Genomic DNA, 18,267 nt, shown 5'->3' with positions numbered 1-18,267 from the left:
TGAAACATTGAAGATTCAAAAGTGGGGACCAATGGCCGGGTCTTCTCTGCAAGATAAAGGCGAAGGCCTAGAGCACTACAGATTACTTTTTATGATGACGTTTAGAGAGGAATGAAGCTGCTGTTGGTTTGGCACACTTCCATACCACAGTGAACAACAAAGTAACGATGTCAAGCCTTACAAAGAGAAAAGAAAGTATTTGAAGGGCCTCAAGGCTCTGTAGAAGATGGTTGAGGTGTCAATGAGAGTGCTTCTCTGCAAGAGGTGCAGGAGAGGAGAATGAGGAAACTGTAAGTAGGCAGAAAACTATTATATGCAAAGAATTTAAGGTGGAAATGCTCACAAATGCTGCCTGTACAATTATGTTAAAAATTATGTATATCACTTTGTAAGCATGTGACAAGTGTTAGTAGGAGGAAATAGCACAGTTCCTAGGCTAACATTGCCTGAAATGGGAAACGCTTTGAATTGCACCATGGGTCTTCAAACTCCCATCTAGAGATAAAATAGCAGTGCAGGCAGGAAACTGTCAATGTCTGGTCATACAGCAAGGGACTCACTATAGAAAGATGATCCTTAAAGCTGCACTGTGGTGTCAGAACGGTGATTTCATTTATTTTAAAAGTGATATTCTCATTCCCTGGTCTGATAAACTATACATTCATGAACTTGTTCATCGGACCAGTCTATAAAATGGCAGAGAGGAGAAGAAAACTGCATGGTGTTTAGAAGGAACTGCGTGTGCATGGAATGCAATCAGAGGTGTGGCAGCCTGTGAAGCATGGGTGCATTATAATTGCAAGATGTCTGTAGTCACCACAATTGACACAGTCAGGCACTTCATAAACCATTTGCAGTCAAACCCATGATGACTGCCTCTGGTAACATTGATGAGATTGTTTACTTCGGTCTGTGTCTTTGCTTGTTAAAATTCTAGGCAGAGTGTTCCTGTCGAAAACAGTGAATATTTTCTCAGCAAATTGAAGAGGGCCTGCCTGAGCCGGATGCAGAATATTCAGTTGCAGGATAAAACCATCAGCTAGGAAGCATGATGACCCACTACATCTATAGCGGAGTAAGCAATGTTAGCATCTAGAAGCATTTGTCATTTGGTCATTAACAACCTAACATGTGACTGCCCCTGCGCAATGTGAAAAGGCTGTTGGTGCTTTCGGGGATATTATGTTTGACTGCAGGAGACACCTTTCTAGATGGGATGTTGAAGAGCTGGTGTCCAATAAAATCAATAAGCACCCCTCACGAGCTGCCTGTGGTAAGAAATCTTTATTCAAAACCCAAAAGGATACTGACCATACCACCAATTCAGAGGACGATGAGTTGTTGCACAGTGAAAGCTTTTGCCAAAAGTGAATGTAAGGACAATGAATATCTTAAGAACAAGTGCTAGATTAAATTTGTTAACAAGAATAAAACATAGGAAGCACCTCGTCCCTGCTAGTCTGGATAGAATAATGTGTCACCTGAGCCTCAGAACGTATCACAACCTTGCAAATACCACTAAAATCTTGCCCCTAGTATTAGCTCTAGCTGATTTTAGTAATCACTGTCTTAGGAAAAATAAGTTACCCTGCACGGCAACAAACAGCTCTCACCATTCACACAACACCTATTCCCCCCAATCCAAGACTCCTCCACCTAGCAGCACCCTGGACTCACAACTGCTAGAGTCTATATTGGAGCTTATACCACCTGAGCCTAAAGCAATCCCCCCTGCACCTTACTCAAAGGAGCCCTCATCAATGCCAGATCGATCCCCACCAATGCCCTCGATATTAACATCCTAATCACTTCCCAAAACCTAGATCTGCTAGCCATCACCGAAATCGGCTCAACCAAACCGCTGTCCAAGCCCTATCCCTAGCTCTCTCTGAAGGGTTTACTATTCTGAGACGCGACAGAGCGGACATGAGGGGTAGAGGCATAGCGCTCATCTTTAGAGACTCTCTCCACATTAGACCTATTGACAGGCCTATTGATGGTAACTGTGAGCTCCTCTCCATGAAGCTCACCTCATCACACTCAAATTATATCACCATCCATATCATCTAATGTATGCCCTGGTCCTAGAGCAGCCTTTGAGGCAGACTTCTTGCACATGATAGTGGAGAACATCAAACCCACATTAGAATCATCCTCCTGGGGGACTTGAGCCTAGGCCTCAATGACCCCTCTGATGCACCTCCGTAGCCAAAGAACTATCAGATTTAGGACTCAAACACTGTGTCCCTAGCTCTATGAACAAAAAACAGGCAGAACCCTTGATTAAACAGCCAAATAACCATCATGGACCTGGTCAGACCACCAAACCATCTGCTTCACCTTTCCTCACAGAATTACCAGACCCCTACACTAGCCATGCCCCAATCCTTGTCACGGAGCACCCACAGAATATCCCATAAAACCATCTCCCCCTTCCTCACTCCGATCTGCCCAGTATTCTCAAGTCCACAGATCCAAACGTATTTTTTGTGGATATCTACACCAGCACTCTAACTAATGCGGTAAACGTGGTAGCTCCACTACTTCTGAGGAAGGTCAAACCAGTTATCCATATCAACTCATGGTTCACCGAAGACCTCCAGGCCCTGCGCAATACAAAAAGACAAGCCAAAGCAATAAGGAAAAAATCGCCTTCAGCCACCTCCAAATCTGCATTCAACAAGATAGCTATAGAATACAAGCAGGCCATTCTTACTACAAAAGCAGATTCTAGCAACAAAAGAATTGCTTATGCCAATTCTAACTCTTAGGAAATATTTAAAATCCTCAGGGAATTAAAATCACCCTCTTCCCTCCACCCCACCGCCACCATCTCAGACATGATCTGGTGCTGTACGATCCAAGACGCCATGCTGCTGGAAATCTGCACCCTCCAGCAGAAAATCAAGGCTAAACAAGCACTGATTAAAGTACTCCCCTGAAACTCTATCCAAACCAAAGTGCCCAAGCCAGCTCAATTCCATTTTAGAGAAATCTGGGAACTAGAAATGGCCAACATCATCAAAAACCTAAAACCGTTGAGGTGCAAAGGGGACACCTGCCCAGAAAACATTGTCAAAGATTGCGCAGAATCCCTAATACCATTAGTTAACAAACTCATCAACACTTTGTTCAGAAGCAACCAAGTCCTGACTACTCTTCAGGGAATCCTGGGTCCTTACACTTCTAAAAACAAAACACTTGACCTGTCTTCCCCAAACAACTAATACCCAATTACCACGGTACCATTCCTCCTGCAAATTCTAAACAGTGCAGCCTACATTCAAACGCAATCCTACTTGGAATACAACCACATCCTAGGGATGCCCCAATCGGGCTTCAGACCAGGCCGTAGCACAGAATCAGCACTCCTTGACTTAAAAAATCTGCTAGACATGTTCAAAATGAGGGAAACCCTGCGCTCCTTCTCATTCTAGAGTGCTCAGCTGCCTTCAACTTAGCCCACAATACCCTATGCCACCACCGCAAAGATGTGGCTAACTTCTCACCAGAAGTAACATCATGGGTAGCATTTTTCCTAGAAGGAAGATCGACCAGAGTGTTCTCTGCCCTGGCCAGCGCACCACCCATACCTACACTATGCGATTCCCACAAGGCTCCTGCATCTCCCTGGCCCTCTACAACATTTTCACTGAGCCCCTCTTTGACCTCCTGGATGACATTGGTATTTCCTACACAAATTATGCCAATGACACCCAAATCCTTCTCCCCTGTCACGCAACTACAAGGAAGACTCCCTCACTGTTAACAATGTATACTCAATTATTCAAGCCTGGATGGTAGAGAACTACCTGTGCGTAAAGACGGAGATCTTACTGGTTAGATCGCCAGCCCTGCTCAAAACCTTGAACCCCCAAAATCCTCTGCATTCACCATTGACAGGATACCGATTCCCATCTCTGCATCAGTAAAAACATTGGGAATCCATTTAGATGCCTCTCTCTCCCACACCAAACAAGCAAAAGCGATCGCCTCCTCAGCCGCATATGCAGCCAAACTGATCAATGCTGCCAGGCACTTCTTGTCACCATGCAACTGCCTCATAATCGCCAGAGCAATCATTGGGGCCAGATTGGACTAATGTAATGCTCTATTTGCAGGAATATCCAGACAGAATTTAAACAAACTTCAGACAATCCACAAAAATGCCCTTAGAGCCACACTCAACATCCCGAGAAGAGACCACATGTCTGCCATGAGAAAAAAGCACACTGACTCCCTATTTGAGAAAGGATCATTTTATAAATCCTTGCAATCACACACAAATGCATATCGAATATGGTGCCCCAGTACTTATTGCAAATAATTGTGAGATCCTTACCAAACAGACATGTCAGAGCCATGCATGCCCACCGTCTGTCCTTACCAAGAGTAAAAAGAGCCAGAGGAAGAGGCTCCAGCTTCCCTACAGTGGCAGCGATAATTTGGAATACCCTCCCACCTGCACTGAGAGCAGAAACCTCCTATTGATCGTTCCACAAAGTCCTAAAAATCTGGCTATTCGCCTTAAACGCTTCCTGTCAAACAGATCCAGGCCACGACTGATCATTAAGCCGGTCATTTATCTTCATAACACCCATCTGAACCCAGACCAGCGCCCTTGGTCTACCCCTCCGACATATGATGCCTACTCTGATGCTTGTATGTAACCTGTTCCACAACAGAGCCCTGATGCCTGAGGGCTCAGGCGCTTTACAAATAAATACAAAAATAAAATAAAATGAATAAATAAATTGTCAACGGCATCACTTTGGGTCACTAGCCAGAAGAATTTGAACATTTTGAGACAATGGTCTTGATAATCACATCTTGTCACAAGAACTTTTCCGAACCCAACTGTACACACACAAACAAACGCTGACACACGCAAACTTGTTTTTGGTGGATCTGATGTATGTTTTTTTCCAGTGGGAGTAGAAAACCAAAATGGGCAATTTCAGAGTCACAAATAATTTTTCCCGAGCTGCCGGTCTTGTAATCTCCTGGTGGCACCGGGAAGTTAGGCACCAGTAAAGTTTTACGAGTCTGGCGGCAATCCGCTTGTAGCACCGGCAGTATTACCGCCAGACTCGTAATGAGGTCCATGACTGCTTTCTGAATGACATTTTTTTGCCATGGGGATCAACAAAACTCAATGGGCCTCATTATGACCCTGGTTGGGTAATTTTTTTTCTGGCGCATGGCAATGGGGAATTACAGGGGCATTATAGCCCCGGCGGTCCTGGTAATTCCCCATTTCCAGGCGCGGGAAAAAATACTCCCCATTCCCATTCGAGTCCGACAGGACTCAATGAGAATGGGGAGGATGAATGCACCAGCACTGTTACACACAGTGTCGGTGCATTCGTCAAAGTCTGCGAGCGGTGCCTTTCCGCCCGCCAGGTCATACTCCGAGTTCTGCTTGCGGGTGTCATTCCGCCCACCAGGTCAGACCTGGCGGGCAGAATGGCACCCGCACACAGAACTCGGAGTATGCCGATCCGGTAACAACGGTACAGTTGTTACCAGACCGGCATACTCATAATGAGGTTCATTGTGACATGTTTTTTCCTGAGGGAGCAATAAATCATAGTGACTGCATAATGACTGTCTACTATGATGAGAATGGAGTTATGGGTGATCTGGAGAATATATAGAGGCAAGTGTTTTAAGTGTTTAACATCATCACAGTCAATGGTATGGCATGTGTTGTTATTATGGTAGGTCTAGAAAAGGCTCTATCTTTTCATGGAGAACATTGTTTACCAAAAATTCAAATTACATAAGAATGAGTATGTCTAGATTATTGTGCAGTCCTATGAGAGCCATTTTGTCTCTGATATACCAAAGTTGTTTTACACAATGTTTTGGAAATTGCATTACAGTATGGGATTGTTGAAAAGGAGAATGCGGCTTGAAACATGTATCAAATTCAATGTGTAGTCAGTATTACTGCTAAGAACGTGAGAAATAACCTGTGTTTTGGTATCATTGAAACCCCATATAACTGTTTTTGGATGCCATGGAGAATCTCAGTGAATTTGATTGTTGGTATTTACAACCAATTTAATCATCTTCACATACTCAATGGGCCTCATTACGAGGAGGGAGGTAAAGGGTTAACAGCGCCAGTAAAGGTGCCGGAGCCGTTAACCCCTTACTGCCCCATTACGAAGTCTGCTCGCGGGACCCGCTAAGGACTCCTGGTTTTACCCCTGGTCCCGCGAGCAGCCGAGGATGCTAACAATGGACCTGTCATTAACGGGCCCGTTGTTAGCATCATCCCCATTCCCATTGAGCCCTATGGGGGCTCAAATGGGAATGGGGATGTACCGGATCCGGGTTCCCTGAATGGAGAAATACCGGGCCCTCCAAGGTTGGAATGGCACGGTACTTCCCCATTCAGGGAACCCGGACCCGGTACACGGAATGGAGGTAGCCATGCCGCAAAAAGCAGCATGGTTACCTCCTTTCTCGTAATGAGGCCCATATCTTGTAAACTGGGTACAGTCATCCAATGTACAATCAAATAAATTAAAATTAAGCCCAACATTGAACATAAAATATGAAAATATTGAAAGCGTCATGGATGTCATGTTAAATATGATTACTGCTTGATCTGCGTGAAGACGTTTTGGGTCACAAGTATGCCGTTTTTGATTTTATGTTTTAGTTTTGTGCGGTACTGTGTAGCCAATCACAAGCTGCAGGAAACGTGTATACCACGGGATTAGCATCATTTTGCACAGGTCACTCAGGATTGCTGCAAAATCCTGCACTACATGGGAAGGTTTTAATCCTGATCAGATAACATTGCATAACCAAGACTACCCAAACAGCACACTATCAGTTAGCGTTCATCCGCAAAGTGAAATTGTTTACCCCTGCTTCAGAACAGTCGTCCAATCCATGGTCATTATCCACCTTCATGGAGGCAGTGCCCTACTGACAGGAGTCCCAGGTGCCACCTTTGCACGCCATCTAGCATGAAAGCCTGTAGCATGCAGCAGCACACATCATCCCAAGACTATGGGCCTCATTACGAGTTTGGAGGCAGCCATGCCCTTAATAAGGGCATGGCTGCCTCCAAACTCGTACCATCCCCATTCCCATTTGAGCCCCCATAGGGCTCAATGGGAATGGGGAGCAGGTTAACAAAGGGCCCGTTAATGACGGGCCCGTTGTTAACATGCTAGTCCCCTCGTGGGACCCGCAAAGGACGTCTGGTCTGGTTTAAACCCATTCCGCCAGGGTCGTAATGAGGCCCTACGACAATTCAACCACAAAACCCTCATCCTAAAGGAGACGCACTGGTACCCCTTCAAGCATACATCTTGTTCAAGACAGTTTACCCCACCTACTTATCTGTCACAACCAAAACACCACTGTCAGAGAAACGCACTGTACCTGGATGCCACAACAAACCACAACATTCCCATACTAGAAAGAAATAACTGAAAGAGGGGAAAACGATGGCACAGACCATTACTTGATATGCACCATGTCTCTGGAACACATTGCCAATGCAGATAAGATTGCCCCCTTCATCCTGAACTTCAGGAAGTATCTGAAGACCCAAGTCTTCAAAGACCATTTTGCCAATGTACAAACACTTCACTCAAGCCTACGTCTTTCTTTCTGGAGTAAAGCCCATCCCTGCTACCACTCCCTATTCTAGCTACATCTGCTATCTCCACACATCTTCCCTGTATCTCGTTTGGTGGATCTCATATGTACAGTCCTCCATTGCTTCCCAGCCAGGGACGTCAATTAGGGGTTGACAGGGGTCGCAAGTGGAACGACTGAGCACTCCCTTGCTACCCCTGTGGTCTCCCTCGCTACCCCTAAAAAAACGGTTTTCTAGCTCCTGGGCTAGACTCAATAAAAGGTTTATTTCAGGCACACTTCAGGGGGTGATTCACCGAATTAGTCTGTTCTTAAACACCTCAACTCAGCCTTTCATCCTTCTGAGGTTGAGAAATGAGTACCAACACAGGTTGGGTGATATTATATGTATATTTGCTCTATATAAAGCGCTCAAGCGTAAGTGCTTTATTATAACATCTAATTATCATTTGGCCATGGACGTCTGCTTGCATTCACAGTCATTTGGTAATATGGGCCTATACACGCTGATCTAAACAATATGTATGGCGATCTATTCTTATATGAAATGTAAATCGCATTATAGTGATATCGTAATCATATTTTTTGTACTGTACTCAGGAACAATACTATGTGATGTCACTTCCTGTTTTGTCAAGGGGTGAAAGGTTGTGTTCCATCACTTCCCGTGATATCACTTCGATGTGGGGTGAAATGACAACACTTCCTGTGATGCCATCAGAGGTCAAGGGTCACATGATGTCATTTCCGCAACCCCAGGCATTTTGGTGAAATGACATCCCTGTTCCCAGCTAGGTTGTACTTTATAAATACTGTACCTACATATATAAATCAAAGTGGACGAGGTATTATATGCTACATAAGGATACAAGAAGGGGACCAGATCAAGTTTTGTACAGAGAAAAACAACACACAGTGTTGGAGAGGAGCAGGGTATACATTTATAAACTTCTCCCAGTTCCACAAAATTACGCAATTGTGATGAACAGGCACGTGGTTATGCTGTGTCTCGTAATACGAGTCTACAACACCTCTCCTCAGACACCAAGGATACCAAGGACAATAAAGACAGAGAGCAACAAGGGATGAGCTACAGGGTAGCTCTAAAGGATGTCTTTAGTGTATATTGTAAAATAGCCATTTCTGCTAATGGGACAATTTCATTAAAAAAAATAGAAGCATCATAATTTAGGATGGGTGAATCAGCTTGAAACATATTCAAACGGAGCTAAACAATGTGGGTTTGACTGGGCTTGAAAGATTCAAACCAGTTGGATCTGAGGTTCGGAATGGTTCTAAATATTCAAACCTAAATTTGAGCGATTCAAATAAATATGAGTATTTTGATCATTTGACTCAGCTCTAATGCAGCACATTGGTACACTGATTTCTATGGGTACTGGACAAGTATGCTGGACTAGAATTCCGTATTACTTGTGGCTAAGGAAATAATACGCTAAGGTCAAAGAATGAATATGTGATAAAAGCACAGGGGATCCTTTTTTTTCATTTGCCTTCATTTCAGAAATATGTAGATCACCTTATTCACAAAGGTGATCTGTGCATTTTAGGGGAACTCTGTGACAGCGCAAATGCTGCACTGGCTACCCTCCTTCTATACATTAGTGTCGGAACAGTGTTCCCAAGACTAATGTACAAAAGGCTCCCACTAACCATGTAGGTGCTGGAAGAGCAAATCACAGTGATGGCCTTGAAAGAGCCCGTCATTGTGAAATGTTAAAAGAAAATATGTTTATTTCTATCTCAGGATTTAAATGCAAGTGGAACAGCAGCTGCATCTGTTCAATTTTAAAGTAAACGTATGACAGGTTCGGCAATGACCCTGTCATTCCTTTTGCATCCCCTTGCTCCTATTCCAAATAGGCGCAGGGGAATGTGACTTTTTTCTGTGCATTTCAAAGAGCATTCCTTTGTAGATAAGGAATGCACTTTGAAATGCAAATAAACACCCCCTTGTTTGTGCAAATGCACACAGGGGTGAAGAAGGGCATCTGAATGGGTGCATCACAGATAAACACATTCTGGCACCCTTTGGGAATAGGATGCAAGTGATGAGATGAACATTTCATCACTTGTGTGAAAATGAGATCCCCTAATCCACATTGGTGACCTGTGCATTTCAGAGGCCTGTGCAGCTGCACGAATGATGTCCTGGCCAGTGGCCCATGTGTACCTCATTTTGTATGACATGCTCCCAGCCAGTGATCGAAGTTGATGGCAGCGGTTGGGAGCGGTTCACTATTCATATACTTTTACTTTGAAAAGAAACCATTCTGGAATGATTTTGTTTTAAAATAAAAGTGTAGGAAGAAGTTGAAACTTGTACTTCAGTGCACTGCACTGCACCTTCCCTGAAACAGCAGACACGTTTGTTTGGGGGTTTGTATTGCACGTGGGAGGGGGCGTGGTCATGGGGTTTGAGGGGAGCGGGGCAGACTAGCATGGAACATGGTTCCAGTAAATCTTTTTGTATACTTCCACCACTGCTCCCAGCACCCAAATATCCTGTCACTGTGAAATGCTAAAAAGAAAATAAAGCACATATATTCCAGTTTGACGATAGAAGTGATTCATACTACTCATTTCCATTTAAAAGAAAATGCATGACAGGGTCAGCAACGACCCCGACCTGCATTGTGCATTCCCTTGCACCTATTCCAAATGGTACCAGCGAAATGTGACTATTTTCTGTGCATTTCAAAGATCAGTCCATTTGTAGATGCGGAGTGCATTTTGAAACACACCTTGTTTTATATGTTACAGGCTCCCACAGATGCAAATGTGTTTCTGTCATTGGTAAACTGCACACATTAGAACACATAATGCAGTGTATTCATTCCAAAGCCAGGGCAGCATGGTTTCAAAGTACTCCAAAGTGAATTTGCTGTGTAGAGCTAAAGGGAGCAGTAATGCAAACATGTGGTGTGTGCTGAGAATATATTGTCATTTGGGGTAGTGCTTTGCGGGAGATGTGGTTTGTTCCTTTACAGTACGTGTGACCTAGACTACATTCAACAAATGTGTCTCATGTGCCCAGGCACATTGCCTCTTCCCTTCGGCCGTTGTCTCTAACCTCTAACTTTATCAGGCCCTTAGTGGATGATTGTGGGAAAGCCACAATGAACTGTACCACTCAAATTTGCACCCCGTCCTATTTTGCACATCAGATTAGCACCTGAAGCGTGTTACTATTGCACCACCAGAGTCCTCAAACACATTGCATTTGTCCTTGTTGTCAATGGTTGCCAATCACCTCTTTAATGAAATCCTCAGCCAGGGTTTGCGGTCACAAATGGTGTGTGGTTAGAGTTGGGAGATGGATGGGGTGGACAATGCAGAAGGCAGGTTTGGTTACATAAACAGTGGAAATGCATGTTTTACCAGTTGGAGGCTATAGTGTTTTCTTTCTGAGCAGGTGTGTAGTGACCTGTCTCCCGAACTTTCTCTCCTTGGAACTTAGAAGGCTTGGGACACAGCGATCGTGAGAGAGACGGTTGGGCAGAGCTGCAAGCATATTGATGAGTCCCTGCAGGCCCGCTTAATTAAAGTATCAAGAAACCCACCTACCGCGTCCTTCGTATCTTTTGATTTGGTGACGAGGATGGCGCACTAAGAGCAGACCTGTGGGGGTCCTTGGATGGATCCCTGTGCCACCGCGGGATCATTACAATGCGGAAACCTAATCCGAGGTGAGCCCAACTCCAAAGTCGGCTCCAGCACACACGCAGCACTGGTGGACATTGCATCTGGTGAGTAGAGGCAGCGTCGAACCTCATACACATATTTTGGGATTAGGGCACGTCATCACTCTGCGGGCTGGAAAAAGGCACCCATGAGCGTGAATGCTAGCAGAGAAGAGGTTGCCATAGCAACCTTCTCAACGAAGCACAGGCCCAAACAGGCACAACAAACGACCGGAATAAAGGTGCTTCCAACGAATCGACAAGAAGACAAAAGGCACAGCAAAGAAGCCTGAATGATAATGCTCAGAGAAATTTAAAGTGACAGTCCCGAATTGTATAACTAGTAGTACCAACACTCTAGAGATTAAACCAAATATTGAAGTGGATGCACAAACAATTATAAAACAGAGTAAATAATACACGCTCTACTACAATGCAGACATTGCAGCTGCAAGCATGCCCTCCCTTTTTGCCTGAACCAGGAACACCGAGTATCAGGTGGGACAGGTGGCAAATACTTTTTGATACATATTTAATAGCAATTGGAGGAGACAAATTCACTTCCAGAAGGAAACAAGCTATCCTACTACACAATCTCAGCTTACAAGGAAGGAGCGTATATGATGGCCTACCAGAACCAGAAGAGACAGGCCAGGGTGATACTGATGAATATATCATTGCAAAGAGGAAATTACAGAATCACTTCAAGCCCAAAAAGAATATTACTTTTGAAAGACACAAATTCTTTGAAAGACCCAAGAACCGCAGGAGGCAGTGGAAGGCGTTGTGGCTGCTTTGAGGACATTAAGTCGGCACATGAACCAACTTATTGATAAGGGATCAACTTGTACGATGCACCGACAGCAGCAGGGTTCAAGAGAAACTATTATCAAAGGACTTGCCCTTGGAACAGGCAGTAGAGGTTGCCAGGGGCATGGAACAAACTACTAAATACATGAAAGGCATGAAATGTGAAAAACAAGGAAATGAGGTTGCAGCATTGAAGGGTAACAAAAAATTGAATGAAGGGAAAGAAGTGAAATGCTGCAGGTGTGTCAGTAATCGGCATATTTCGTCCAACATCTTTTGCCCACCAAAGAACATAAATTGTGTGAACTCTAAGAGGAAAGGTCATTTTGCAAGAGTCTGCCACAAGCTGTCTACAGTTGAACTGATTGAAATGGGGGGAAGGCGACCAGAGCAAGAAGGGAGCCCAGTAAGTGCATCCATGACTCAAGCGAGACATGTGCTGTAAGTGTCATGTCCGGCCGAGGAAGAGGCCTGACTGATGTGTTCTTAATAAATGGCAGAGTGGTGACAATGAAAGCAGACAGTTGTTGACTTCGACAATCATGTCGAAAGAGACATCTGAGAAGTGTGTGAATGGAAATGTAGAAGAATTAATGGAACATGAAATAGAACTGTATGCATATGTAAATGTGAAAATCGAAGTGTTGGGAAATTTCCAGGCAGTTGTCAAATACAAAGGAAGAAGTTGCAAGGCAAAAATGTATGTGACCAAGGAAGGGTCATCGCTTCTATGGTGGAGTTGACAAAGCAAGCTGGGCATTCGAATTCAAGCCAACGCAAGAGTACCGGTTACCATAACAGAGATAGGAGACAAATGGGAAAAGGAATTTCCAGAATTTTTCTCAGAGGAGTTAGGAACGTTGAATGACTTTGAACACAGAATGAAGCTCAAAAAGGAAGCTGCACCGAGAGTGCATAAAGTAAGAACAGTGCCTCAACAACTGAAGAACAAGGTGAAGGTGGAAATAGAAACATTGCTTCAGAGAGGGATAATTGAGTGAAGTGAAGGATCGGAATGGTTATCTCTGGTAGTAATTGAAGCTAAACCGAATGGTAATTTTAGGCTCTGTGTATTCCTAAGAGACCTAAATAAAAACATTTGGGTAGATTGTCACCATCTTCCTGTCATATCCAGACAGAACAATGCGAGGGTGTTTTCAGTAATTGATTTGTCTTCAGCATATCACCAGGTACACCTATCAGAGGACTGGCAGCACCTCACAGCCTTTGTGACAACGGAAGTGACATTTAAATACTGTCGTGTACCATTTGGCTTAGCGTCAGCGGCAGCAGTGTTTCAGAAAGCTATGGAGAAGGTGTTGGAGGGGGTACCAAACATTATCATATATATAAAATATCATTCTAATTTATGCAGAATCAAGTGAGAAACATGATGAGGTATTGAGAATGGTTTTGAAGAAGCTGGAAAGTTCCGGGTTGACAGTGCAGAGAAAAAAGTGCAAGTTGGCAATGGAGAGTGTGGAGTACTTGGGCCATGTGGTTTCATGCAATGGCATTAAGCCAAAACTCAGTCTGGTAGAAGCCATAGAAAATGCTCCGAGCCCGGTGGACAAGGACCAGTTAAGATCATTTTTAGGGCTAGCTGAGTACTACCACAAGTTTGTTTAGGAATTTGCTGTAATGCCCACGCCCTTAAGGTTATTGTTGAAAAAGGGGGTCAGGTTTGAGTTTTCCGATGTGTGTGAAGAGGCTATTCAGAAGATAAAAAAAGACATAGCGAGGGCACCTTCTATAGGGAAGTTTGATCCAGGAGACAGGTGTGTTTTGTCTGTGGATGCCAGTATACTGGGGTTATAGATTAATAGCATTCGCATCAAGAACATTGAAGGGTGCTGAGAAAAACTATTCAGTCATTGGACGAGAGGAATTGGCGATGTATTGGGGGATATGTCATTTAAAGTTTTTCTTATGGGGCAGGAAGTTTACAGTGAAGTCGGACCACAAACCATCAGTTCAATTGTTTGAATGCAGGAACTGGGCTGTACGGTCGCCCAGAATCAGCATGTTTTGTTTAGGTCTACAAGAATATCATTTTGGAGTGTGCTATTTGCCAGGTAAAAACAATGTTGTGGCGGATTGCCTATCAAGGATGCCTACTATAGGGAGTGAGGAGGAGATGTGCGGAGAATGGAGTGAGGAAAATATTGTGGCAGAGGCTGATAGAGGATGTGTGGGGCAAATGGAGTGGGAGCAGAGTGAACACAGGGATGAAGACATGCAGATCATTAGAGAATGGACGGCCGGGGGATGACCCAGTAAGGAATTAATAGAGAAGAGGTTTGAACTATGGTGGGAGGCTAAAGATGAGTTGAGCATAATTGAATGGCGGCTCAGAAGAGGAACATGTGTTGTGCCTCCTGAAGGAGTTAGAAGTGCATTGGTGGAATTGGCCCACCAGGGACACTTAAGGGAAGGAGCTACAAAAAGAAAACTGAGAAACATTTATTGGTGGCCAGGGATGGACAGAATGTCAGAGAGATTTGTCAAGAATTGTGTTACCTGTAATCTGAGTGACAAAAACAAAGTGGTGAGGGAAGCCCCACTTATTCCTAATTTTGTGCCAGACCAACCCTGGAAGAAAGTAGTTATCGATATAATGGGACCGATAGCTGGGTTAGGTGAAGGGTTGAAATATATATTTGTGTTGGTGGAATTTCATACAAAGTGAGTAGAATGGAGTGTTGTCAGAGAGGTGACAGCCAAGGAATTAGTGACATTCCTGGAGAAAGTATTTCTGAGAGAAGGGTTTCCTTCAGAAATTGTTTCTGATAATGGTGTGCAATTTTTGTCAGATTCCATGAAGACGTTTCTAAGTAGTTATGCCATTAAGCATATGCGGACGGCTCTATATCTTGCAAGGGCTAATGTACTGGTGGAAAGGACTAACAGGTTCATATTTTTATATATCTGGCATGATTAAAGAATTGACCTTTTTCGTGTGTATGCTAGCACTATCCCTTAGAGGAAGCACACCCTATCCCTATAGGGTGGTGTTGTCGCTAGGTCAGAGCTGGAGCACCGCCTATCTAAAAGGAAAGAGCAGAGAGGGTCTACGCCTGCCTCTAGAATGTGTAGTATTCCAACAGAGTTAAAAAACATAAACGTTGATGAATCAGATCTATTTTTAGCATGAACATTTCAAGGAGGAAGCATTTCCTTCAGGCTGGGTGCCATTTCTCTTTATTCACCCCAAAGAAGTGTGTACAGTCAGTATAGATCAGTTTGCATACTGTGGTTCAACAAAATTAAAAGAGCTTAAAAAAGTGAAAATCATTTTTAGATCTGTCCTTTCAGATCAGTTGTTTTGGGGATTGCTTACTGGTATTGTCCCGATATTGCATGGGTTCTGTGTTCAATTTATTCTAGCCAGATACATCTGGAAAAGATCATTAGTTAGATGCCGGTAATCCCGAAATGTTGATGTTAGTGAACTTATACCACATGCCCAATTCCCTTCTGGGATATCAAACAGTGGGGTGGCCAACCGGTTTCGATGACATAATGGGTGTCATCATCTTCTTCAGGATTTATATTTATAGTGCTTATTATCAATCACGTTGTCTATCAGAGAACATGTGCAGAGCATGGAACACACATTGGCCCTCATTACGAGGTATGCCGGTAAGGGAAAAACGATGCCGGTATGTAAATACTGGCATCATTTACCGTTCCATAGCATTCCGACCTGGAACCCCGGTATTAGCGGCATACCAAACAATGGTGCCGCTAATAGCGGCATAGGCGCATACACGCGCCTCTTCAGGTAGTAAATACTGGCATGCCGGTAATAGGGGGTAATTTCAACCCACGCAAACATGCAAATACCGGCATCGCAAATCCGGTAATAACGGGCTGCATGATGCCGGCAAAACAGGCATCGCAGACCACCCGCAAACAGCAAGCAAGATGCAAGGCAGCTGCCACAGGTGCACATAATCCCCATAGGTGGAGTCAAAGGAGGCTGTGCCAGTATGAACTGAGCACACCCACACACCACAACCCCCCCGGTGTAGGCAATTTAGAGTTGCCCAGTACAAAAGGAGCACAACTAAACACCACACCCCTTCCTACACCAAAATGCCACCACTAGCATTTGCAAACATGGCGCAGGAGGACCTGTCTATACTGATACAACTACAGCAACAACTGCAACAACAACAACAACAACCACAGCAGCAAGAACAGGCAGCACAGAGGAGACACAGGATGAGAAGGAGGTTGAGACAGGCCCATCCATTACCACCAGCGCAGCCACCAGAGCCTTGTAGGAGGCCAGCAATACCTTGCACCAGACCCAGCCCATTCAACCCTACACCTGAGCAGATCCACACCCTGTACCGGTTGGACCGTGACACCATCACCACCATAGTGCACATGATACAGAACGACATTGCCAGCCACATACAAATATGCACTGCCATCCCCCCACTACTAAAGGTACCTACCAACACACAGTGGGCCAGCTGCATGGCATTTCACAACCACTATTTTCACGCATGCTGAACCAAGTGCTGGATGCCCTCCTGAAGCACGCAAGCACCCACATATCCCTACCACGGACTGCCCAGGAGATAGCCGAAACCAAAGTAGGCTCCCATGCACTGGCAGGCATGCCCAATTGTGTCGGTGCCATTGACTGCACCCATGTGGAATTGATAGTCCCCCATGCCATAGAGGCCGTGTACTGCAATCGCAAACAATACCACTCCATCAATGTGCAAATGGTTTGTGACTCCAGGAAGATCATCACCAATTGCTGCACCCGATTTCCTAGATCAACACATGATGCCATGTTACTGGGTAAATCCACGGTACCCCATCAAATGGAGCGTCATGCCGGACCACGTGCCTGGCTGCTTGGTGAGTTGCACAACCGTCCCATGGCAGTGCTTTGGGGTATGGATGTGTGGGGATGCGTGAGGGGGGGCAATACTGCACCTGGGTGGGAATAGCTGGTGATTGGAGAATGCATGCAGAGCCAAACACCCCTGACCTGAACCAGTCAAACGGTACATGACACTTCACTGGGCCACATATCACAAATAATGCATATCAATGAGAACAAGTAAGAGGCACAACCAGGCCACCATGGTGATGGCAAGCAATGCATGAATTAACAGGACGGCAAGTGTGGCTATGTGGGCAGTGTGACCATGCATAGTAAATAATGAACAGCATGAATTGGAGTCAAAACATTGTTGCACTACCACAGCATATCTGCCTCAGCATGCATGATTACACCCTGCATCATCTATTGAATGCCAACCAGACTACCACACCTAATGACAGTACAGATTGCACCTAGATAAAACATGTTCATGCTTAAAGGGACATGTGCATGGCCACACCAAATAGCTGGCGGCATGACTGTGCTCCCTGAATTACGGGAGTTCAGAGTGACACACACCTATTTGAATCTGCTTGCAGGTGATGGAGGATATCCCTTGAGGCCGTGGCTACACACCCCTGTGCCTAACCCGCAGAATGTCCATGAGGAGGAGTACAATCGTGTTCACACCCGTACCCGTGTTGTCATTGAGCAGACCTTTGGCCTGTCGAAGGGGCGGTTCCGCTGCCTCAGCAGGTCTGGTGGGGCACTCCTATATTGGCCTGAGAAGGTGGCAAAGATCACCATGGCCTGTGTCATGCTGCACGACATGTGCGTCCGTAGAAAATGTACCATTGTCACCTGACATTGACATGCATGGGCCGGGTGAGGATGATGAGAAGGGAGACGGAGGTGAAGTAGCCCCACTGCCAGTATGTGATGCACGGGATGGCCATGCTGTACGGCAAGCACAAATTCAAGTATACTTCTGAAACACAGGGACTATGAAAGACTTGTGTCAGTCAGACACTGGGCCAATGTGAACATGCACACAGGGAATGTTGGAAGTTGGGCACTGAACACCGTAACACATTAAATGGATGCACACGAAAAATAACAATGTCCAGCCATGGATTTATCTTCTCACAACTTGTGTATTATTTAAAACTGCAAAAATGTGCCCACTCCCCCCTCCCAGACACCCCCAACAAACTCCCTCACCCACCCCACAAACCCCAGAAAATACCCCAACAAGCTCCTTCACCCACCCCACAAACC

The sequence above is a fragment of the Ambystoma mexicanum genome, chromosome 8 (assembly GCF_040938575.1).
Source record: "Ambystoma mexicanum isolate Mex_15411 chromosome 8, UKY_AmexF1_1, whole genome shotgun sequence".
NCBI classification, from domain to species: domain Eukaryota; kingdom Metazoa; phylum Chordata; class Amphibia; order Caudata; family Ambystomatidae; genus Ambystoma; species Ambystoma mexicanum.
Note: the sequence above shows the minus strand (reverse complement) of the source record.